The sequence below is a fragment of the Apis florea genome, unplaced genomic scaffold (genome assembly GCF_048593485.1).
Source record: "Apis florea isolate Af1SG1 unplaced genomic scaffold, ASM4859348v1 contig_3496_pilon, whole genome shotgun sequence".
NCBI classification, from domain to species: domain Eukaryota; kingdom Metazoa; phylum Arthropoda; class Insecta; order Hymenoptera; family Apidae; genus Apis; species Apis florea.
The window spans coordinates 157,072-183,304 of record NW_028256773.1 but is presented as its reverse complement, the minus strand read 5'-3'; the positions used below and the strand labels follow the sequence as shown (position 1 = coordinate 183,304).

The 26,233-nt window shown below is 32.5% G+C and overlaps 1 long non-coding RNA gene across 1 annotated transcript in view; it reads right to left on the bottom strand.

Moving 5' to 3' along the window:
- The window catches only part of LOC147656691 (uncharacterized), a 174,261-nt gene extending 165,141 nt beyond the window's left edge, over positions 1–9,120 (bottom strand). Inside the window, exons 1-2 of the long non-coding RNA XR_015293762.1 lie at positions 8,850–9,120; positions 8,522–8,618 (exon numbers count right to left, since the gene is read on the bottom strand). This is a non-coding gene — a long non-coding RNA (uncharacterized LOC147656691). The remainder of the gene's footprint in view (positions 1–8,521; positions 8,619–8,849) is intronic.
- Between the last annotated feature and the right edge of the window lie 17,113 nt (positions 9,121–26,233).

The following is a 26,233-nucleotide window of genomic DNA, read 5'->3' as shown; positions in this document are numbered from 1 at the left end:
TAATCACGATTATTACGAAACTCCATCAACAAATTATATTTTACCATTTAATTTATTCCCGTATTCTATTCAAAATAAACACATCGCTAATATTACGTCGATTTTCACATAGAATCAATTTCTACATTATATTCGTCTATAACTGCAATTTAACACGTGGAAATTAATTTCCATTAAATCGAGTCGTTCCATTGAATACACTCGATAAACCAGAGAGAAGAAAATAGAAGGGGAAGGGGAAAAAAGAGAAAAGGAAGAGAGAAACTCTTATATAAGAGTGCACACAAGTTCCTGGAAAGGTTCATTGATCAGAACCACGAGGAGAACTAAATTTTTCGCGGGCAGACGATCGCAAAACAAGACTGAGGGGGGATCATCGTGATAAACGATATCCTTTTTAGCGGGGATCCCCGATCACGGAATCCCGCGGGTCTGTTCAGCAGAAAATTCCATTCCCCGTAAATTGTAAAGGCAGTTTCGCCATCGAAACGCGGAAGACACCGGCGGGATATAATAATTCCACGCACTGCCATTTTTCCAACCGAAACTGCGAATTATTAAACGTCCGCTCGAACCCTCACTGGGACCCGGGTTATTATCGGCTAACTATATTATTCGTCGCTTCGAAGCGGCGGCCTTATAATTAAGGCCAACGAGATTAAAGTGACATTCTCTCCTCCCTGCTAAATTGTCCCTGTTCGAGGAAGAACGATGAAAAATAAGGAAACGTGCGAAAATGGATATCCCAAGAAGAGAGAGAGAGAAAGAGAGAGAGAGATCGTCTTAAAATACGTTTCTCTTGGTCGGATGAATCGTGTTTTGCTTTTTTTTTTTTTTTCATTTCATTTCTTTTCTCTCCCCCTTTTTTTGAGATGGAACAACCTCACCCCTCTTTGAGCGTCGGATTTATTCTCAACCCTTCGCATTGTCCGTACCTGGAAACGTTGGAAAGCCTTTAGAAAATGGCGGGCATGCTTGAAATTCACGTGATCGATAGTGCTTTCGACGTGGTTTATTGGAAACACGGCATTTCGAGAGTGCAATACCGGACACGATTCCTTGGAATTGTGCGCTATTACTTCGGTGACCTGCATGACTGTTCGTGTGATTAAGAGTGTGGAAGGGAGTATGAAGGATATGTGAAAATTTTCGAGCATTGACTCGATGGAGAAACATTTTTGAATGTCTATTTTTCAATTTCAAAATCGAAGCACTTATAAAAATTCTATTATTTTTACGTCTTCGCCATTTAGATGTTGCAAAATTTAAAGAATGCTTCAAATTTCAAAATTTATTGTATAGAAGATTTAAAAATAATACGAATTACTTAAGGAAATCGAAATGTTTGTAAAATAAATTTGTTTCGTGAGAAAAACAAGGTTTATGCAATGAGTGGAGAAAAATATTTTCATAAAGAAATAATGTGCAATATAATTATACGAGAAATAAATGATAGGGAGAAAAAGGGGTATACAACTGGAGAAGAAGAGAACGAAGAATAAAGAGAGTGAACGAGAAGACTGGAATCAAGGAAGTTAAACAATTAAGAAAAGAAATGTGAAAAAGGTAATCAACGCGGGAACAAAGATAACGAATAGACTGCAGCAAATGAAAATTCAGAAAGAACGAGCAAGAACAATAGCTTGAATATCTAATATTATATAATGAAATAATATAAATAAATCTATTGAAGGGAAGGAACAATGCACAAAAAATATAAAGTAAGTAAAAGATAAAGAAATATGAGTACAAAAGGAGCACAAAAAATATAATTCAAAAGAAGAAATTTAATTCAAGCCTTAATATTCAAATTAATTTCACTTCGCATTGAATTCCTCATATTAATAGTTAAATTAAGTACATACGTATATAAATAAACGTTCGAGAGAAAATAATCACGCGTGAAATAAGTTACGTTGAAATCAATGGCGATTTTTTAAAAAAGTGCAATCAATTTTTCAATTTAAGGGTTGAAAACATATTCTTTTTAATTAACTTTGAAATATAAATAGCGAAACGATTGAAAAATATTATGTAATCTGTTGATGACACTCAGAAAAGAAGCTATTTCTAACAGATTATGTTTAGATATTGTTCTGAAATAATTAAATGCTTTAGATTAAGAAACACGTACAATGCGATTCAATGCAGTACAATCGTTATCATATTCACGGTTAATTCCGCAGATATTCATCTCCATCTATTAGTGCGCCTCTATTGTGCGAAATAAATGAAGATGACATTGTTTTCTGAGCAATCATAATTAATTTCATCTATTGCATCTACAATTACATTAATATTTAACAGTTAACAAAATATCTGCAACACTTATATGACACATTTTCCACGGTCGCCACATTTACTTAAAAAAAAAATCATTCAAAAGAAAAAAAGAAACGAAAGAGGCGAAGAAAACGCGGAGATTGAGAATGGAAGACTGGAAGAATTCGAAACGGAAGGACAGAGAAGATTAATATTTTAGTTATTCAAAGCAAACTTTCGACTCAAAAGCCAACTGTAAAACCAGCCGTTTCGACGAATGTAAGGAATATCAATCCCAGCATTAAAACCAGCATACTACGTATCGTAAGAATGGGTTGAATGGGGATCAACTGAGGTTCCAACCGATATCGAATACTGCCAGATATTCTGGTTATTACCAGATAAACTGAAAACCGAGACGCGGCCCATTGATTCGTTGGATAACGTGTCGATTAGTTGGAAAAATGCTTGCGACTGTGTTGTACACGATTGACAAGAGCAATTTATCAATAAACGTTAAACGTCCCTTTTAAACTTTGAAATTTGCGCTCTATTTTTTTTTTTTTCGCTTGTATTTTTACCTCTCGATTCGAGATGAAAAGAATTAATCCCTTATTTCGAAAGGAATTAAATGTTACTATAACTACGTGAAACGAAATTTATTTTGCATTTTGCAGTTTATATTTTTTCCACTGTTTATTTTGATAATTGGAACAAACAAGAAATATTCTCTATCGTTATTTTGTATGATTAATGCTTTTTATATCCATCTTTTGTGGGTGAATCATTGGAGCAATTATTTAAACAATGAGTAATTTTTTTAATCAATTATTCGTGTTTATTTAAATGAGAAAATTAAATATTTAAATCGTTCATTTCATTATTTTTTTCATCCCTTGAAACAAATTTCTAAGGAATTATTTCTAAAACAATTGGTATGATATGATTTGACTACATATTGATATAGACATATTATTATTTGCACATTTCTATATGTCAAATTACTATTCCTTGAAGTTTAACTACATACCAAAATACATTACTGGACAAGCTAATTAAATACTGATCATGTTCCTCACTGAACAGTGGATTGTCCAAATTAAAGTATTTAGATATTACTGTTTAAAACGAAACGAATTGTTTATCAATTGTTAATACTTATCTCTTAATGTATTTTATCAAAATAATGTCATTTTGATATGCAAATTTAATATCATTTTTTTTAAAAGAATAAAAAAAGTTTATCGCGATCGTGTTGATTGACAATTTGAACCTAAAAAAAAAAAAAATGTTATTTAAATTTTAAGAGATTAATTTCATTAAAAAAATTTTAATGAAAATTTTCTCTTTATGAAAAATCAAATTTTCCATGATAATATATCGATTTTCATTTTCTTAATTTCCATTAATAATTTACAATTAGCAAATTCAATCAACCGTAAATAACTTCTGCCTTTATCAATTTCAATCATTCGTTTATTTTATTATTACCAATAAAATACGAGAAATCTCCTTTTAATACGAGAAATCAATTTTCGGCTTTTATAATCTAATATTTTTAACATTCATAATTATATTGGATCTTTTTGGAAATTTTGGAATGCATTATTCCAAATTGTTATGCTTTCTAATCATATTTGAAATTAAACGAATGCAACAACGAGATGACAACAATATGACAAATGATCCTATAGATTCTAAAGATTCCAGTAAATGGTATAAACTGTATATAGACAAATAGTCAAACAAATAGAATGGATCATTCATGGTCAGACAAGTAGTAGATTATTCCATTTGTCTGATCAGAAGTGACTTGTTCCAGTTATCCAACTATGATTCTCCTAAATTCCACTTGGCCAACTATGATTCTCCTAAATTCTACTCGATCAACCCTGATATTTCTAATCATGATTAATTTTACATTGACAAGAATGAAGAAAATCATTTAACTCGCGTATAAAAGCATATATAAGAATATTTTTAGTACATATCGCATAATAATTATTTACCATTTTACAAATAATCATTTCCCCATTTATTTATACCTAAACAATAAACGTCGACCTCGATATTTGTCAAAAATAATGAGAACAAGGAAAATAACGATTTAATGGCGTTAATAACTCGTATGTTAAAAACATAATTATACCATTTCCGAGTCATGGCGGAAATAAGCCGTATAAAACATATTCGTTTTCAAGTACAAAAACACGGAAGATTGGAATCAAAAGTTGCGGGGGGTACAATTTCCGGATGCATATCGTACGGCACGCGGTGCATTGTTATTGTCCCCTGGACAGTTATCCAACCATTTTGTCGGGCTCGGTTAAAATGGTTTTTATCAAATAATGTTCGTGAAACCGCTCGCAAATGACCGGTCGCAATTCAAAGTCCATTGAAAATGCATTTTCAACATTTCTCCCATCGTCGAATCTGTTCTACGCAGTTTAAATTGGATTCTAGATGTTCGTCTCTCTAGACGAATTACCAATACAACAGAGGATAGATAGAGATCTGAGCGTGAAGTTTTGTACATCGCTACGGGATTTTCATGGATTTCGAAATCCAGAGATTAAACGAAGAATTTCCGTGAAATTGGCGAGAAAAATAATCTGAATTTTAAATTTGATTTTTTTTTTATAATTGCTGTAAAAATTGTGAAGGCGTGCAGTAAAGTGTCGAAAGATCGAAATATTATTTTCAAGAATTAACTGTGCGATCACTGGATCCATTTATTACAGAAGAAATTTTTGCAAGACAAATAGATAGATATAAGATTTTGCTTTGTTTTAATACCGAAAGAACAAATTGAAAGCATCCTATGTTTTTTCCTCGTGTTTCTTTTGAATCAATTTATCGTTGCAGCAGACAACCTTTCCCATGCAACTGCTGTCATATCAAAATGTCGTTTCTTGGAAAATATTACATCAGATTAACCCAGCTTGTGAAGAAACAGAAAAAACAGCTTATTTATCTGTAAAATTCTGAGAAATATTGGAAATTCAGCGGAAATAAGAGGCGGATTTAATTTTAAAAAAAAATATTTTTCATAATCAATCTTTTAAATAGATTTTCATTGCATATAAGTTATATGATCAATCAAATAATAATCCTTGCCTGATTGAAACATGAATATATTTCATTTCTGGACATAACTGTCTCATCCTGCTTATCTAACTATTATTTATCTATACCATAACTTGTACTTACAACTCTTGACATTTAAAAATGATATTATTTTTTCAATGATATTATTTTTCTTTCTCATAATCTGTTTGTAATACTTATGTAACTATTACAAATCTATATTAGCATATATTTTATCATTAACTATTCAATTCAATTATAACTCGATCAAATAATTTTTAAATTATGTTGAAACAATATGATCGGCCCATGAAAAACAAAAATTATTTCATAAATGGAACAAACGTGAAAACATCGATGAATTTTAATCGGTATGATCAATTCAGCGTGCAGAGATTCAAAGGAACACGATCAATTCAATGTAATTCTCAATTCTGTATTCACTTCACATACTTGAAAATAATTGTGTACAGTGATTGGATTAAAAGAATCATCCATACCGACCTATTCATTTGTTTTTATGATATTGTTTCATTGTAACGCGGATTTTTGCCGCAAAAAAAAAAAAAAAAAATTTGGAAACGTGCATTTATATTTTTGTTTTAAAGTTATATCTTATAATCTAAATCGTTCAAATTCAAGGGAAAATCTCAGTGAAAAATTCTATTGTGATTATTAACAATATTTTAAGCAATATCTACATAAATGAAATATAAAAATCTGAATAATTGTTAGATTACGTAAAAACTCGTGATTATTATTTAAAATCTGGAAAGAAGGTTACATCTTCCAGTTCTATGAACTATCGTTCTCAACTCAGTTTCTTCTAAGATAATGAATTTCAATTGTCTCGAGAATGTTTCCGTCTTAAAACGAGTCGTGGATTTATTCCACTTGTCCGCCCATTCGCTTCTCCTCCCTTTTCTTCCGTTTTCTGAGGTACAATGATAAACCGGATGTGTCACTTTTTTCAATATTGTTTAAGCAAATATATACAAGGATATCTCTCTCTCTCTCTCTCTCTCTTTCCATATTCTTGTCATAGAATTCTTTTCTTTCATTCTTTTTGATGTAATTATATATTCTGTTTTATTGCATTTACTTAAAAATGACATTTAATAAAGATACCTTTAAATTAATACTGATAAGTTTTTATCCGTTAATCTCTGTAACTCCTAGTTTTTCTGATACAATAATTCTTCCACGATTTTCAATTACATTCGTTCTTCTCGTTTAATAATTCTTTAATATTAATATTAAGTGTTACAGAAAACAATTTTTCAATGTAAAAGTAGAAAAAACTAAAACTAAATTCTGAATAAAACTTTTTTAGTTAAATTTTAACTCATTTTATGTTGGAATAGAGTCAGTATTAAATTTATCACTGTATCACGTTTACTCTATTAAATTCATTTGGGTAAATATTCATAATTCAAGGGTATTTTAGTGTCGTTAAATAAAATCAATCGATTTTCCACCAAGCGATTGAAAAGAAGTTTCCTTAAAGAAGAAAAATTAAGAAAAGAAAAGTCATGAAATAATTACTTTCCTTAGCAACCGTATCAGAAAGCGGAAGATTAAATCGAAATAGAAACGAGAAAAGTCGATATTTTAAACAGAAAAGAACGTTTGTCGATATCAGATTTTCCATAAATTGGAACACATCCAATCTACGGAATTGGAAGATTTTTTTCCCAGATTAAACAGTATAGACTGTTCAAGTCTTGTTTTTATTATACCCTCAATTCATATTCATTAGAATCTATGAAATTTACACGTATTTTAATATTAATAATTAATTAAATTTAAATAACCGAATACGTACTTTTCCCTTCATATTATTATATTTTTTTAATCGATTATATTCGAAATGAGTTATAAAACTTAATTGAAAAATATTATTCATAAATATTAATTAAATTGTAGTCATCTCCCTGATACGAATTCCGTTTCTAATTTAAAAGCCGAGCGATTTCACGCGTCATGTTTGATTTACTCTTCCACATTTCCTTCGACAGCCTCTTCCGTTTGCCTTGCAATAGCTAACAGTAAGCTAGACTGCGTTTTGTTCCGTTAATATAAAAGCAAATATATTCATATTCTATCGGACGTGTAGATAATAATTTCGTGCTTTATTTTTCTTTTTTAATTTTTCTTCTCTTTGATACAACTATTTCTTTTCTCTTTTTCTAATAATTCATAATTAATTATTAATGGATCACATTTGGTCGAAAAATTATTGGAATTATTGTTATTGCTTGTAAAAATTCGTGTATCTTTTTTTAAGTGTAAATTAATAACTAGAAAGTTATACAGTTGAAAGAATTTCCTTCCCGTTCTTTGTCTAGATCAAGAATTCTCGAGGGAAGTTATCCAACTCTAATTACTTAGCGAGTTTTGGTTCTCCCTATTTCACGTCTCGTTCTTTTTCGTTCTTATTTTTCGTTCGATCAAATATACAACTTGATAGGCAGCAAAAAAATATCACGTTTCATATTGCGCATTAAATTATAAAATACATTTATATCGTAAAATATTATAATATTTTTAAACATATTTTATGGTAAAGATCAATACATTTAAAATTGAATCGATACTTCTCTTTTTATTTCACAGTTAATGTTTTTTAAATTTTGTTCATCGGTTTAATTGTTCGTTTATTTGAAAAACAATGAGAAGAAGATCATTAATTCTTGGTTTTCATTTAGCACAAGTTAACCATAAATGTAAAACTTTGCTGCAACATTTCACGATAATATACCGAGATTTTATTTTCAAACCATATTTATACCAGAGGAAAAAAAGTGGTGCAGATTCACTGCTAAAGGTTTGCTTTACAAGCATTTTGCATTGTTTCTCAAATGGTTGAAATTACAATATTTTTTAACACATTTTAGTACGAAACGATAATATAATACGAAATAATAATCTCCATTCGCTTCGATAGCCAAAAAGTTTTGTTGTTTGTTTGATGAAATTACAAAGGAATACATTATTATGAATTTTTACCTCCTAAAAAATATTATACTGAACTGGATAAATTGAAAACATATAAAAGGAATGGCCATCAATGACATTTAAAAAAGGAATTGTTCTTTATCAAATCATTATATATCTTTAACAACGTGACGAAAATTATTGCAATTTAATTAAAATATTTCATTGCACTCACCATATACACCAGATTTTATCCTGTTTGTAATTAATCTGATTTTTATTTGTCCCGCACATTGCAAAATTCCCTTAATGGAAAATCGTTGATTTCCAAACTAAAAAGATAAATGTAAATGTATCTAAATTTTATTCCAGAAATATTCAAGTCATCGAAAAGAATTTCTTTCTTTTCTTTTGTCAATTGTTTTGACTTTATATGTTTCAAATTGAATATCATAAGCAATTCAATATAATAATATAATTGAAAATTTATTTTATGAAACACTAACACTTTAATATAATAAATACTATCTAAAATATATATATTCAAGCATATGTATACGTACATTCGAGTTTCTAATAAGAATAAGAATCACGTTTCATCATTCGATAATTCAGAAAACGTACAAGATACTCATACTACATTCGTTCAAATTCAAACCGAACAACATATCTATTTCGCGCATTGTCTGAACATCTACATTATCAACTACATACGTCTTGACAAAACACTCTCCTTCGAAACTTTTCCTACATCCGGTAATTCCGCCACAGTCTAGCAAACACCTCGACACCGACTTGCTCTCTCGCACTGCGTACGAGAAAATGACTTAAGGCAGCCTGTTTCCTGGAGATTTCCTGGAAAACTTCCAACAGTCAGCTGGGCAAACCGGTTTCCACAACCTTGTTCCCCTATATGTTATCTGCTTTATTGAATCACCAACCACTGTTACCTCCGACTTTTATCCCTGCGGGGCAATCTGCCATCTTTGCGTGCCTCTATTTTTTCCCATTCAAGCCCCGCAAACTTCCACCCAACCGAGAGCCGGTGTCTCGCTAACTCTCCATTTTACGACGTCGCTTCCACGACTCTTATTTCGATCGTCGAATCCGTTTCGATTTTCGTTTCGACCGTGGAACACCAAACCCGATGGGCTCATCCAATAAAATGTCTTTGATCGTACGTATATACCGATTCGCTCGTTGATTCGACTCTAAATTGTCGTTCGTGCTCCGAGAATTTCTATAGATCGAGGTTGAATCGTTGGCAAGTTGGTCGTTTCTCGGTCGTGGATGAATTTTGGTTCGAGAAATCGAATCTACGTAATTTTATCGATATTCTAATATTTATCGATTAGAATTAAAATAAACTTCGTTTCTTGAAATGATTGATGATATTGAAATAATAATTTGAATTCTGTTTATTTATTTTCGATGATATATCACTCAAAGGAAATAAAAATTTTCTACTCTGAATTGTCGTTCAGACGATTTATATATACAGTTATGGATCGAAATTGATTCGTCGATAATTGGTCGTTTTTCGATGGATGTATTTTGGTTCAGGAAAGTGCAAAAGGATGAAATGAATTTTATCTCGAAATAATGATTTTGAAATAAATATCGTATGAAAATATTGCACTCCTGATAAATTTATGTACTATTATACTTATATTCGAATTAATAAATGAAGTTACTTTTAATATTAGGATATTTTTTTCAATATTATTTTTCTATTAAATCAGTTATTCAATCAGATTCAAAAAATGAGCTGAAGTTTTTAACTTTGGAATGAAAAGTATCATATATATATATATAAATAAAAAGCTGTACATTCATGCTATGGAATGTACTGTCAAATAACTCAAACAATAATTATATTAATTGTACTATCGGTATTTATATCACGTAATTAATTCCGATCGATTATTACCCGCTTTAATTCAATATTATTATTTTCATTAACAATGTAAATAAAGTAGCAATTGTTTCAGTTAGTCGATTAAATAATCTTCGATCAATCGTACTTAATTTTTCAGATTAAATCGAAACGGTATTATGAAATTTAATTAAAAATAAAGAATAGTTTGTCTTGTGATAATAGAAAATAAATTTTGAAGTTTTAGTTACAATGAAAAATTAGGTGTCGGGGAAAATGGGAACTTTTAATGTTCCTCATGAGTGCAATATTTTTTATTCTATTACATTTATGTAATGCTGAAATGTAATTTCCTTCCCGTAGAAATTAAAAAAAAATTTTGAAAAATGTTTCAAGTATTTTAACAATGGTTCGAGAATGCATTATCGAATAATCAATTACACTTGTAACAAGCTATACTCGAAAAGTTGTGAAACAGTTTGCTCTTGATGTTTTTGCCCATTTCATAACTAATTCAACGTTCAACTTAAGGATGCATAGATGTTTATAAAGTTGGAACCGAGATATTTAAACGATAGTCAATGATTATTTTGAAAGATAACGTTTATTTCTCTTACTTTCATCTTCGATTTAAAAAAAAATAATAAGTAGAATTAATAATTTACTATAAATGACAAATTTCTTTCCACGTACAAAAATTGAGTCCTAACTTTCAAATTTGATGATTAATAAACATCGTATATTTTCCCAATATTCTGGATTTCCAAAAATATTAAAAAAATTGAACTACTGGCTCTACAACAATTTAATTTTCCTAATAATTTTCTAAAATTTATTATTCGAAATGTAAAATAATTAAAATTAATAATTATTTAACGAAAGAATATACTTACACAACGTGGAAAGGTGCTAATTTAATTTGCATATTTATAATTTAATATCCTTTCATCGAAATTAATTATCATTATTAATCGTAACTAAATTATGATTATTAGCTACGTTTCAAATTTACATTCCATTTTATATATTATGCTATAACCTTACTAAAATAATATAATCAACTGAAAATATAATTTCACATAAAAATCAGTTTTAATTAAACTGCAATCACTGTTTTTCGTTACAACTTTATCGCACAAAAGTAATCAAATTACCCAAGAATTTTACAATACAAATATCAATTTCGTTGTATCCCCTGCTATCCTCAAGCATTTACAGTCCTATTTACTCTTTGAATAACCATTGGAATGGATGTTACCATCTACGGTTATCTGGACCTAAGAGTCCTAGATCACGTAGGCAGTAGCGATAGCTCAAAACGAATTGCCGGGACAGTTGTGCACGCGTGATTTTTGGTAGAACAACCGTTAGAACATCCGGGGATTGGCCGACATAGCTGATCATGAATCAACCGATGTAGGGTAAGCCTACTGCCGATCGAGCATTCAGATACTCCCGAGGTACATAACGCAATATGCCACCGTTCAGCTACACATACTAATCCCTTGAAACGGACCGATTCACTCTATCTGGCACGGATGTTTCCTGTCTGCTATATCATTCCACCAACTGATTCTCTTTCAACTTTCCATGTTTCCTTTCTATTTATCTTTCTGTTTTATGCTTTCCTTTCTCACGGTATCTATATATTTGGGTTATAAATATAAACAAAATAAAAGGAGAAAAAAAAAGTATTATTTGCACGATACTTTTAATCCGACGTTATTTTTTCTCGTGAGCTTCAGAAATTTCTAACAAATATAAGTATTCCATTTTTTACGTGATTTCTTTTTATACATGGTTTTCATATTTTGAATATATTATAAGTGTTAGTAAAAAAAAAAAAAAAAAAAATGTTCCATTAAAATTAAGCGATTTCGTAAATTTTGTTTGAAAATAACGAACAATTTATTATTCATATCGAATTTTCTATATTTTTGTGTATACTATATTCTTTTTTATATGGTTTTCATTCACGTAGCTTTTTCTGCAATCAATTTCATTAGTTCATATCCATGCTGAATACAATCTTCATGAAGATTATAAATCAAACAAGGATATCAAAACTTCAGAATCCCAACATCATAAAAGAACATCACATTCTTTTTCCTCTTTAGTTTTTCTTACATTTTTACAAATTTCAAAACTTATTTTTTTTTTTCTTTTGTAAATTCTATTATACATTTAATCTCTTTAATTCAGAACATTTTAATCATCCATGATTCTCCTTTACAAATTTTCTCCTTACAAAAATTGAAATCGAACTGGCGAATTTCATTCCATTATTAAACAAATAATCCACGAATATCACTATACTTCGAGAAATTCTAATTAAATTTTCTATGAATTAAATCGTCGAATCAATCGGAAACCAAAGAAGCTATGCGCTCGCGAATTTCTTTCCATTTCCCAAATAGTCCCTACGCAACGAAACCAAAGATTACAACGGATTCGAAAAAGAAGATGACCGATAATCTTTCGAGATTGCGTAGGAGGAAGAAAGGGCATTTGCGTTCCAGCGGGCCAAGATCAAATGCCGAAATTAAAACTCATCAATGCGTGAATCGTCCCGGCACGATCGATAGAGATTTAATTAAAACGCAGTCATTCGGTGTTTACAATGCACAGACCACGCGAAATACGAGGTGCACACCGCTCGTACCCTTTATAACGGATCTGCTCGGGCGTAACGATATGCAGACCGATATTTCCATCTATTATGGATAAAGATAGAAATATTACACGTTTCGATTTCATTCATGCGGTTCGAAATTGTTCCTGTTATTCCGTCGACAACTTCGAAAATGGCCAGTTCGAAAAACTATTTGAAAACGTCATTTGCAATTCACGGATGATCGCGTCTAAACAACGTTTAGAAATTAGTAACAAGAATTAACGAAATGAAAAGGAACAGACGAGAGATGAAATTAATTAAATTGGACGCAATTAATTAAATTGAAATCCAATCAAAATTCGTGTATTTTCTCGTTATTAAAAAATCAATTTTAGTTGATTACAAAAAAAAAAAAAGAAAATCAAATGTCATCACACTTATATTTCATAATGAAGAATTAATTAGTGTATCGTAGGATTGATTCAACACCAGTGAATTATCCATTATTCTATGCAAAATTTGTTAAATAGGTAAATTAACAGTAGAACGATATTTTTAATTGAAAAGAAAAATATGGAAATCAAAAATTTTCGACAACGAAGAATTTGACAATAGAAAGTATGTTGAAACTTTAAGAAAAAGATATTAAAATCTAATCTGTCTTATTCGAAAAGTCAATAATTATTGATAAAAAAGTTATAATCTGCGTATTTCCAAACGTTCCAAGCATTATTCCAAATATTTATCGAAAATTTATTAAACGGTACAATTAAACAGTTTGCACATATATTAAATACTCATTTAACCTTTTTAATTTTACCATATATTTACGTATTTATCCTCTCGGTATTTCCGTTCATTTAGAATCGGTTATTGTACACGCGGCAGAACGATAATTTGCGATCATTTTACGATATACATTGAAATATCGATTATCAAGTCAAGTATGACCCACGTACACGTCAATCAGCCACGAAGCGGAATTCTCGTGCTAAATTCGTGGTTTTTGTTTCGAACACACGGTACCAACATATTTCTGACCCGTAATTAAATAATTAGCGGAAGAACTAGGTCACCTGTTAATCTGTATAACGAATTTGACGTGACGGGCGAAATAGAGTCGAACAAAAAACTTTGTTGAAAAGTCTCCGACGTGGACGAAATTAGTATACATGAATGAAAACATCGATACAAACTACGATGCTATTTTTCCATTATCCCGACAAAATTGAAGTTACGTATCCTGACGATGAAAGTGTTTACGACTCGTTTACGACCGTCAGAACATCCATTCTTTTATTTCACATTTTGAAATTTGATGAAATTACAAATTCAACATGGTCCAACAAGTGACAAAGGACGAATAAATTCGAGTAAACGTCGATTACTCGAAATTTGCTTTAAACGATTAATTATTCAAACGCGATTGTTTAAATTAGTGTACGTAACAATTCTGAAACGAATTGTTTAAAGAAACGGTTAACTTCAATAATGGAACGAAAATCGAAGAAAATCCTCGAACGAAGGATATTGATTTTCAAATATCAGGTACAAAAAATATTCGTGAAAAATGCAACGAAATTCAAAACAGCTGTGCACTCTTCGTTCATCGAAAAAATTCATGACGTGACCGCATTGAATACGAATTCTTTTTGCAAACATTCACAACCTTTTAAAATTTGTTTCAGCGCTTTCGCGACAAATTTAGTTTTGTCCGATCTGTCCAATTATCCGAAGAGTCGTTTATCCAAGTGTACGTTGAAGATAATTAAATATCTTTATCTTTTCCATCGTTATACTGCATACTCCACTACGGAAACATTAAGAAAAGAATCCCATTGAAATCCAACGGAAACGGGTTGTCCCTACTCATCTTGATAGGCAGAACCAGAAGAAGACCCAGTTTCCCATTATCTATTCCTATTTCCTACTACTTTTCTCGTTTTCAACGCGCATCGTAATCGCATTCTCTGTAAACTCGGTTAAAATCTCTTCTTCCGCCAGTTCCTTAGTTCCCCATTGACTTTTCTCCACGCTACTGCTTTTCTTCCTCTTCTCACGCAATTACGATGCAACCCCATTCATAGAACCAACTCTACACAGTTCCGTTTCGTTTCCATTCTTCCCTCTATTGCCTCATTCTCCCTCGATACCTTGGCCTCCAATTCTCTCTCCCTCTCTCTTATTCTTTTCACAATTCTCTCTCTCTCTCCCCCCTCCCTTCCTGCTCCCCAACTTTGTTCCAGCTATCTCCATTCAACCCAGATCCCAACCCCTTCCCACCACCGTTGTCATTATACTTCCTGGTCTAAATGGGCCGACGCATTACCCCGGCTTACCTATCATCGCCCCTACCCTACGATATCCAGCTTCCCAGATACCTCGCTCGAAAACTGGCACACTTCCGTCCACACGTCCGTCCGTGTCGAGCCTCAATTACCTAGCCGCTAATCCGATGTCTCGTCGGCCTTGAACGACCGTTTAACTCGGATCGAATGCACCATTGGCCGCGTAAGTGACTTTTCGCCGAACCAATTGTCCCTTTTCCTATTTTCATTTGTGTTCGCCATATTGTTCTTTCTCGCGCGGAAACCCTTGCGAATAAGGGAACGAATCGAGGAGATTGAACCAAAAGGGGATCGAAATTTCACCAAATTTTCTGATTCCTTTTTTTCTCGAAGATATTTTGAGATAAAATATATATTATTGATTGTATAAAAGACAATACGATCAGGAATCATTATTTTAAAACATTCTCTTTCCAATTCCTCAAGAAGCTAGTAGTAGAAAAAATCTTGCTCGTTTAATAACTTTGCACAAAGTCTAAGATAAATTTCGCCTTTCACCGGCCACCACGGATGGAAGATCTTAGAGAGGGCAAAAAAAAAGAGAAAATACGTCTCCATTTCGAAGCAACCACTCCATATCTAGTGTGTCGGACGCGCGTGAAATTTATAGTCCTATTTGATAAACGACGCGGCAGAGCAACGCGCTCTTGGCCGGCAATAACGATTTAATTATTAACAGCAGAGAAGTCACGAAGAATACTCGGTATGGAGATTGCCGCGATCGCTAGAGCTAAATTCGGCGTCTCCGCGGAAACAGTATTAAACTCGGGATAACGACGTGCGCTCCCTCTTTCGAAAACTCGCGAAACTAGCAAAGAGAAGGAGACAACGAGGCGGAAACAGAGACGCCTCTGAGGTGTGTGCACAGATACACGAGCTGCATTATGATTTAATTAAAACCAAAGCCCTTCTCTGTGTGGTGCACGCAAACGTTGCCACGTCGGCCTCGTTTTCGTTTCTCGAACTGGCCGAAAATGCTCGCAAAATTGTCGACAAATTAACGAATCCTTCGTCTCTCGCGGCCTCCCGGCCGATCCAGACTTGATAAACTTCTCAATTATCAGGATTAATTAAATTTGTCGGCTCGACGTTGTGCTGGTTTCACCACTTGGTGACGCATGGCGAGGGATTAAACGAGGGAAAAACTAACGAATGTGCGAGTTGCAAGAAAATAAGGGGAAAAGGGGAAAATAAAATTTGGGGAACGGTAATACCCGGTAAGTGAGAGGGGAACGTGCAAGTTTGAATAACGAAGCGCGAAACACGGATCGAACTGGTTCGTACGGTCGTATCAATACTAGCAATTAAACGGCTGAGTTGTTTCAAGTCCTGAGTATCCTTTAAAAGAGGATTTTCGCGTGTATTTTGAAAAGCTATAGGGCTGCAATTGGGAATGCTTTGTTTCGAAAGAATTATTGAGCTTGTACAAATGATGGATTTCAAGAATTGTTCGTTTCTGTTAGTGCTAAAAATATGCGAAGATTAAATGATAATTGAAACAAGAATTGCGAAATAATTTTAAAATTGTATTATTAAGAAGAATAAAAAGTTTGTTTGAATCTGTTTAGAACATAATACGTTATATAAATATTTCTATGTTGAATGTTTTTTCGAGATTAATCCTTAAAGTTTTTTCATAAGTTTGTGCAATGCTAGATAAAGGAAAACTTTAAATATAAAACTTTATTTAAATTTTAGACTCGACTTCTCGCATTCTATTACATTGTTATAAAAAAATATATTCAAATAAATTATTTTATATGTATAAACGTTCATTAAAATCTAAATTTTCTTTATTAACTATCAATTACTTATTTTCACGTAAAGATAATTTTATAACTTCACTTGCAACGCGGACGATTTTGCATTTTATTATTATTATTCTTTCCTCGATTTGAAGTGCGTCGAAATAATATTGGATCATTGTTAACGCAATATTTTGGCATCCCATTTAATTTTTACGCACGGTGTGACGCGCTTCCACGATGAACACGAATCCTTTTCCACCGATTTCTCCGTGGCGCGTAGCTTGAACCAGCCAACATCGTGACTACTTTTTCCTCCTCTAGAACGAAAATTACAGTTTCCACGGAGTTTCGTCGTTAAGTACAGCCTGCACATCCGTGTTATAATGTCGGCCGCCTGTGTCCCTACTGACAGAACTTACGACTCCGGTAATACGTTTTCCATTACTACTGGCCGAGGCTCGTGAAATGCCCGATTTAACTTCAACCCGTAGAATGATAACGAACAGGAAAAAAAAAAAAGAAAAAAAGAAAAGAAAGAAAAGAACTGAGGCCAACGAATCGTATGAAAACTGCCGTCTTCAAAGAGAAACGAAGGGATATAATTTTTTAATTAATGAATTCTGTCTCGAATTAATTTCCGGATAAAAAAATTATTTATATTGTCTATTGATAGGATCAAAATCAATATGTATTCATATGTATGCAAGCTCGGTGCCAACTACGTAAGCTTTAACGATCGACAGTATTAAATTTGAGCAAGCATCATAGCTGCCAGAGAGAACTAATCGCGATCCCGCGCAGCCAGAAACGTCCCCAGGTATTACACTTGATCATTAGTCAGATCGTAAGCCAATTACAATACACATAATTCCACAATGGGAATTTAATTCTGAGATATAATTTTTATTCGAACGAATCTTCAAAAAAAGAAAAATCACATTTTGCTTTCCTTCGCATAAAACGGTCCAAAATTAAAATTGTGCTCCTCTTTACAACAACGAAGGAACTACAAATGAATTTTTCCATTTGAAAACTCTCGCGTAATAACAGAGTTGTTGCACCAAGCAGATGGATGCCTTGTCCCGCGAAATATCCAAAGGTCCTTTCAATGCGGCGCAGAGATGGTTGCGCTCTTGAAAACCGTCGCATGCCAAGGTAAATTTGTAAACAAGCAAACTAACATGCCGCGTGGAAATTCTTAGTTAAATCGTAAGCGATGCAAAGGTTTGGAGGAACTGCCGTGTGACGCGTGTGTTTGCCGTTAGAAGCTCTTGCCGAGAGCTTAATTTCCAGAAGATCTGGAAAGTGGCGAAACTTCCGAGAGCTTTCAGCCGGAAGTCACCATACCTTTCGACTCCTTTACCTTGCGATCTTCCCGAAGAGAAACCATGTATGCCGTGAAGATCAAGATCGACATAATCGTTGATGCGATTTTCTCGACTTTTTTAAAGTATCGCTTTGAGAAAATTAAAAGTATGATTTATTAAACTGAATATTTTTGATTAAATTATACTTTAGATTTTTTTTTTAAGTATTAATTTTGACTTCATCTATCACGTTTATTTTTAAATACGACGTTTCCATTTCTTATTAAATTATATTACTTGCTTTTTAGCAATGTAATTTTTAATTTATTTATCACTTGTATTTTTAAAGTAAGTTTAAATTAGAATTGGGGGATCAAGTAATAAGGTTTCAGTAATTATTAAATGCAAATAACTCTTTTGTAAAATGAAGTGTCAGATCGGTAGTAGCTAATATGTTAATGTGCATAATATAATTAATTAATGAATAATAATTGTGAAACATAATTAATAATATGTATATATACATTTTTCAAAATATATATATAATCGATAGCTTATTGGACAAATATTATAAGTATATTTTTAGTGTCGCCGAGAAAAACAGATTAAATAGATTCAGGAACACGCAATAAACAAAAAATAATTTTAATAAATTCACATAAAAAAAATACATGTAATATTTATGCAATTAAGTATCATAATGTTATAATACATAATATATTTTTACTGTTGTATAATTTCATACAACGTGTTATCATAAACGAGAGGAAATCAATGTTTAGAAAAATTATATCATAGAAAGTTGCACTCTGCTTCTACTAATAGATCATTTCACCTTCGAACTATTGCACAATCACAATCATGTGAAAACATACGAATCTAACGAAGATCCCAATTATTTCTAGGAAATGAGACTGCAAAAGTATTCGAAATAAAGTAAATAGAACAGAGAACATTGATCAACGGAATCCAACGAGTCACAACCAGCGTTCCTTCTTTTTCTTTCTTTCTTTTTTTTTTCCACTTCTCTCCTCTCCCTGTTTTCGTTCCATTTCAACGAACAAAATTCTAACAACGCGCGGAAGTATTGCGCTTTAATTCAAACCCGGGCAACTGTGTAATTTATATTGCCGTAATGCATCAAACGGCGTGACGTTTTCCTCCAAATAATATGCTTCTAGCATCTTTCACCTCTAAACAGCGATTCCTTCCTTTGTTCTGTCTTTCCCTTCTCTCATTCCGCCACTACTTACACCACTGTTTGATTTAATTTGCCTTTCGTTGTTCAACATCGTCTGAGGAATTACAGCAGTACGATTTAATAATTTATTATCATCTTTACGCGGCTCGCTCCTCACTCGTTAACACGATATCGTCTTAAGATTGCGTATGTTCTCACGTTCTCGCTGCTTTTCAGAGATGTTCAACATTAAATAATTTATTTTCGATTTCGTATTTTCTTCGAAAATTTTAAAATTCGTTGGATCATCGATAAAGCATTTGATTCGATTAATCCTCATCGATGGTGGATCGTTGCTTGTTGTAACGGAACTTGAAATTTTGCGTGAAAAATGATTAATTCATACGTTGTAACGCAATTTGAAAATTCAAAAATTGTTACGATTGTGAGGAATTTATTACATTTATCGAATTTAATTGATTTTTGTTTTTTGTTTCTTTTTCCTTTTGAAAATTAAGAAAGTTATATCGATTTTACTGATTGTGAATAAGAATAAATGTAATTTGAGAGACACAATTTCATTAAATTGAACTTGGTCACGATTTGATCTTTGTATTTAAGCAAAACTTAACACGTAGAAAAGTAATAATGATATAAAGGGATTGAAAAAAACGAATGTCGTTTCACTGGTATAATATATCTTACGTCTGATTCATCCAATATATCAAAACGTTGACTGATCCAGGACAGGAAACCGACGATATCCTTTTTTATTCTTCCTATCCATCTTTTTAATACCATTTCTATCTGTTTCTATCTGTTTCATTATATAGAATGTTCCATTTCTCTCCAGCATATTTTATTAGTATTTTCATGGATATAAATGAGAGAAAAATTTTTTTGTACTTTCCAAATAAATTATGTAAATAACTCGTAAATAATTTCAAATAACTCGTAAATTATTTGTTACATAAAAAAATATTTCGTACAATAGTTATGGAGGAAATCATAGAGGAAGACGTAATTTTTACAAGGATAAAACAATATTTTTCTCTTTATTCCATTCAATACTATTGCACTGAGAGACAATTTTTCATAAAACGAATTATTTGAGGTAATCGTGTTACGAGATCATTCGAAAATATAAAAGTGAAATAAATTCAAAATTACGTAATTACGTAAAAAAATTTCTCCCCAACATTGATCATTCCGTCACGAAATATTCCATTCATCGTTCATCTATCAATCATTATATAAAAATTTCCTTGTCTTAAACGATTCCACGATTACAAAGAACACAGACGTGCACCATCACCAATCGCACCCTCATTTCCACCAGCTCCGGCCGTCTCTTTAATCACATCGTCGCAAATAAAAGACGGTCGTCCCTACAGCAGCCAGTCGCTATTGCAACTTTAATCTCCCTTTGTATTCCTCGACTGTTGATCCTAGACACCATTCAATTATTCGTTTGCCCCTTTCCATCTCGGTTAACTTCAATGCTGCAGACGTAGACAAGATTTTTCCAATCATTGTCACTAATATAACTTGTCATTAATAGACGAAACGTCATTCTTTATAATCATTCAATTACGATTGGAATCGAAATTATTTTAGAGATGATGTTTAACAGAAGCGTTCCTACAAAATAATATTAGCTTCGTGAACGAAGTTTAGTATTATTTATAGCGATACAAAAATATATTAAGCATTTTAATTACGTTTGAATTATAATGCTAAGTTTCAATCTTTTTTACGATGTTCATCTATTACGATATTTCATTTTTCTTGTTGAAATAACACGGTTCAAATTAAACAAAGATAATCAATTATATAAAACACGCTCATATACTTCTTCTTTCCAATTTTATCGAGTACACTCATTCCTCGAAGCATGCTTATACTTGAACACAATTCTTGTACACAATTTGGCATTGCAACTCTAAAAATAAATGTCTCAAAAGCTGCATTGTCCTGTCTCAACATCATCACTAGACTGTCCGGTACGTGACTTAACAAGGGTCGCGAGTTTCGCACAAATAACACCATGCACTCATGTAGACCGACAAGAAAGCAAACGTAAAGTACCAAGACAAAACTAACTACCCCGTTTCCTCTTTCGTCTTTTGCCAGTGTGACCCCGTCTGTTTGCTCTGGCCGAGAGTTTCGCACTGTCCTTAAGGTAAATGCCAGCCACGTCGTCCTTTTTTTCCCCTCGGACGATACACTATCGTTCCTCCAAACTTTTCTCCATCCTCTTTCTCCCTCTCCTTCTAATTTCGAATCAATCGCTATCCCTTCTCGCGTGTTACTTCACTAGACGTCTCGTGAAAGGTGTATCTGGGGAAAGTTCAATACATCGGTTTCACTTCGCCCTGTTGACGCGTAATGTTTGACGATCGAATTGAGATAAATCGCGGCGGAATAAACGATGAATTTCAATAGGATATGTTTGAATAACTTGAAAGGAAATCCTGGAGCATGAAGGTTAAAGATGCACGAAAAGCATACAGGCGAATATTGGGCGACAATTTGGAAAACTAACGTTTAGAATTTTAAGTTTATTTTTGGTTATTTTTAATATTTTTTCTTATGCACAACTGCGTGTGCTTGTCCTTAAAACTTTTTCATATTATCGTCCAATTTTTGTTCTTCCAATTGAAAATGATTATCGATTATGCTCGATTTCTGGATATTTGTATCATTTACGCGTGTGATTGAATAATCAAATCAAATATATATATATAAAAGATGATGTAGGAAACGAGCATTATATCGATCGATGATTGTTCATTTTCGATTAAATATCGAAAATCGAATATAATACGAAAAAGCTAGTTTCCAAAATATATGATGTTTAGATTAGACAGATTAAGTTTGGATTGACTTTAAGTTTAGTTTGTAATGAGTTTATTATAAATTAGATTTTGGTCAGGTTTTCGAAATTAATAAGGTAGCTCCCTCCTTCCCTTTACAATAAATAATTACCAAATGAAATCTACGATAATATTCAAGCGCGAATTCTCGATCGACGAGTCTTTAATGTTTATTTTACTCGGAAACAAGTAGTTTATTTTCCGTTAAGAGTTGCATGCCAGCAAAAAAGAAGAGTATCCTTAACCGAGCAGAATAAGGTATTATCCGAAGCGTTAAGAGAATAAGTACAAAGAAGATATATACAAAGCTTCCTCATGGATGAAGCACGCTCTTTGAACGTTTTCTTTAATACGAAACTTTGAAAAGTTGCAAAAGTTGCTGTGAAAATAGAGATTAACTTGCGAAGGACAAGTTTATATGGAGTTATTTACGTTCCCATTACCTTGGTGCAATTAATAAAATGCATCGTGACTTTTTTATCCATGCATTGTTAAAAAGAGAAATTAGAAACTTTCTCTCGTTGCTTCCAAGCGAGAGAAAAATTCATCAAATTTTCTTAAGAAAAGAAGATACAAGAAATTGAAGAATATTTGAAGATTGCTTAATGAAGAAAAAGAATGTTTGGAGGATGCTTGGAAGTTCGCAAGTTTAAATTTACAAGAGATATATAATTTTCATTTCGGAAATCGAGGCGTAATTCGAGCGAACATTCTTAGCGGAAATTTTCAACATCTTCTCGTTTACTTTACTTTGAAAGATACCGGTTAATAATTGATCCTATTCGACGAGTTTCCCCCTTGTTCTCGTTGCCATTCACATGCAACGAAAATATTCTCAACACTCTTTCTACACCCCCGCACTACTTTTTATCCACTTTATGCAGCTAGTTTCACGTGCACCGTGCTACGTATCTTTCGTAAGTTTTTCTTAACGTGTCTGTCCAGGCCACTGGCAGATTCTGTGCACACCTAAAATCGTCGCCGTGCCTCGCATTTTACGAACCTCGTTCCAACAAGTTTGTACAAACGGGAATTTTGGCGGATTAGACAAGGCCGAGACTGACGCGGAATAAAATGAACGCAATTAATATTATACGAGCCACATAAAAGGGAAGAGAAGCTGCGTCTTGAGATAAGTAAGATCAACTGTTGAAGAATTGATAAATAATCTAATAAATTACTATTAATTAAGTATCTAGAAAATTTCAAAATTTTCAATTTTGAAAAAAGAAAGAAAAATTTTGTTATCAAAACCTAAGAGCAAGAAATAGAGAAACCTATACCTATATCTCTTTCACTCTAGATCACTCGATCTACGAAATAATAATTTACACTGCAGAATGCATCTGTTTATATGAAACTATTTTTGAAAATAATTTTCTGATAATTATAATCCTTTATGAGATATTTCAATTAAAGAAGATACATATATAGATTTAGAAGAATATTTATAATGTTTGCATTAATATTTGTTTATAATAACATTTATTAAATAATAAACATTATATATTTTCTTCAACGTATTCGGAATTTTCGATTTATTTATATTTCTTAGCGTAATCGATAATTGTTAACATCTTCTTCACATTTACAAAATCATATGATATAAATGTCATCCGCATAAATGATAAATCAGTATTTGGTTCAAAGTTGTAAAAGGGAACCAGAAATATCCCGCTCTCGAAAACCATTCTACCCCGCTTTCACTTCGACAAACTTTCTTTGTGTCAATTTACCTTAGCGAAAAATTAATTTGCCTTAATTTATATTCAAGAACACGAATTATGCACATACATTATTACACCGAATAACAGGAATAACAGCGAGTTTATATTCACCATTCAAAATTATGAACAATCCCGAACCATATTATTAATTCACATCCATAAATAACAAACGTTTAAAACTCCATTCTCCGTTCCATTTCGTCTCATCCCATTTATATCCCATTTTTAAAACGCCATTATTCGCATTCTACGGATTCATTTAACATCCCATCGTAAAAAAAGTAAACGTAGAAAATACGCGTAATCGGTGGAACTGGTCACCATTCACGAGTTATCCTCTACGAAATTTCTCGACACGAGTGTTCCACGAAAATTAAAAACCCTGTCACCACTCTCCAACACACGCGCGATTGTACAAACTTCCTTCTCATCATTTTCAATTTCCTAATCAACAGCTGTAGCAATCATCATCATCATCATCATCATCATCGTCATCGTCATCAGCGTATTTCGAAACGGATTTCATCTCTCTGCAAAGTCTCCTTTTTTTTTTTTTTTTTCTATTTCTACAACCAGGTTTCACAGGTTTTCTCCCGTTTCCATAATCGTTACGAGAGCACATCGGCACCGATCCCTCCAACCCCTCACCGTTCGTGCCGTTCGACCGGGGCCCGGAGGGAAAGACACAGAGCGGCGGTATTCTTTTCATTTAATTCCCGCGCGCTCTCGCGACCTGTTTAATGGATCCGCGAATACGAGAGAGCCGCGCGAGGGAACGTTGTCCATTAACAAAACTGTCGCGAGATTCGGGCCAACTTGCCGCGTGACGTATCGCCGCGATATTTCAACGGCGAATTAATTAATGAACGCAGTATTTTATCGCGGGCCCGCGAGTCTTGACCTAGTAACAACTGGAATCGTAACTCAAGTGATGGAATACGTTTCGAATATATTCGGTAATTAAATGGCAAATTTGAACCTCTTGGAATCTAATTTTTCCGAAGCTAAATATTCTTGAAGATTTTGAAAGTCTTCAATGTATTTTTATTCTATTTTACTCGTATCATATTTATTTGTTTTTAAAGATGTCCTCTAGTAGTGGTGAATTGAAATATGTATCGTATTGTATGAAATATCGTTTCGAATAAATATCTGATTCGGAAGAGTATTAACAATTTTCTTGAAAATCTTGAAAGAAACTTTTTATTTATATTATTTGCTTCTTATTCGATTTCTCTATCGTGCGTAAAAGGAGAAAAACGCGGAAAAGATATTACTTATACAGAGAAGAACTTTCAAGACATTTGTTAATTTTTAAGTCTTGAATTAACTTCGAAACGATTCGAGTTTTAATCGAAGCGATTTGTGAGAAAAGTCATTAGAATCGCGTCAATATACGTCTCACGAACAAGAATATATTAACAACTGAACGATAATCGTCTCCTTTTGGCTGGGCCTTCATCAATTTTGAATTTACGCTGTTAAATGCGCGTTAGATATACCGTTCCAAGTACTGAGATCAACTTTGTTAATTAAAGAACCGGTACGTTGTCGGTCATAGAATATCAATTATGCATTAAAACAGTGAATTTTGATATTCGAATAATTTTCGTGTTTTATAACAGATATCGATTTTGGAATTATCCAAAGGCAACTGACGATTAGATCGATAGAGAAATTTTGTCGAGAATTTTTAAGGAAGTATTTTATAACAAATTTCAATAGATATAGATTTAAAAATTAGAAATGTTTCGTAGAGAAATATTAAGAGGCTTGGACATAAAGAAATTACGTACGTATTTATTTTATGACGCTAGTTTTGGATTATTATACTCGTACACCGGTTACTTCCACGAAGTGAAATTCATAATGATGCTTCACTTTTTTTATTTACCACGTTACATTGTTATAGCGTAGAATTTTTTACTTGTGCTCATATGGCTTGCATTACTTAATCCAATTAAGTTACGGCAAGCCGTGAGAATTAAATACTTGTCATTGTTAATTATAACAAAGGTATTTAAGTATTTCGTATAATCAAATTTTTCAATCTACCAACAATGTTGATTAAATATTACGGATATTTGTATTTATCAAATAAATAAAATTGTTTTTTTCTTTCTTTTTAACGTAATGAATTATATATGATTTTTTTCACGGTTATCCAGATATAAATTTCTCTATCGATTCGACGATATTTGCCAATGGCGGGGTCGCAGTCAATTTTAGCGCAGTTTAGACAACGTTTTGTCACTCTTGCGTCGCGCAGTT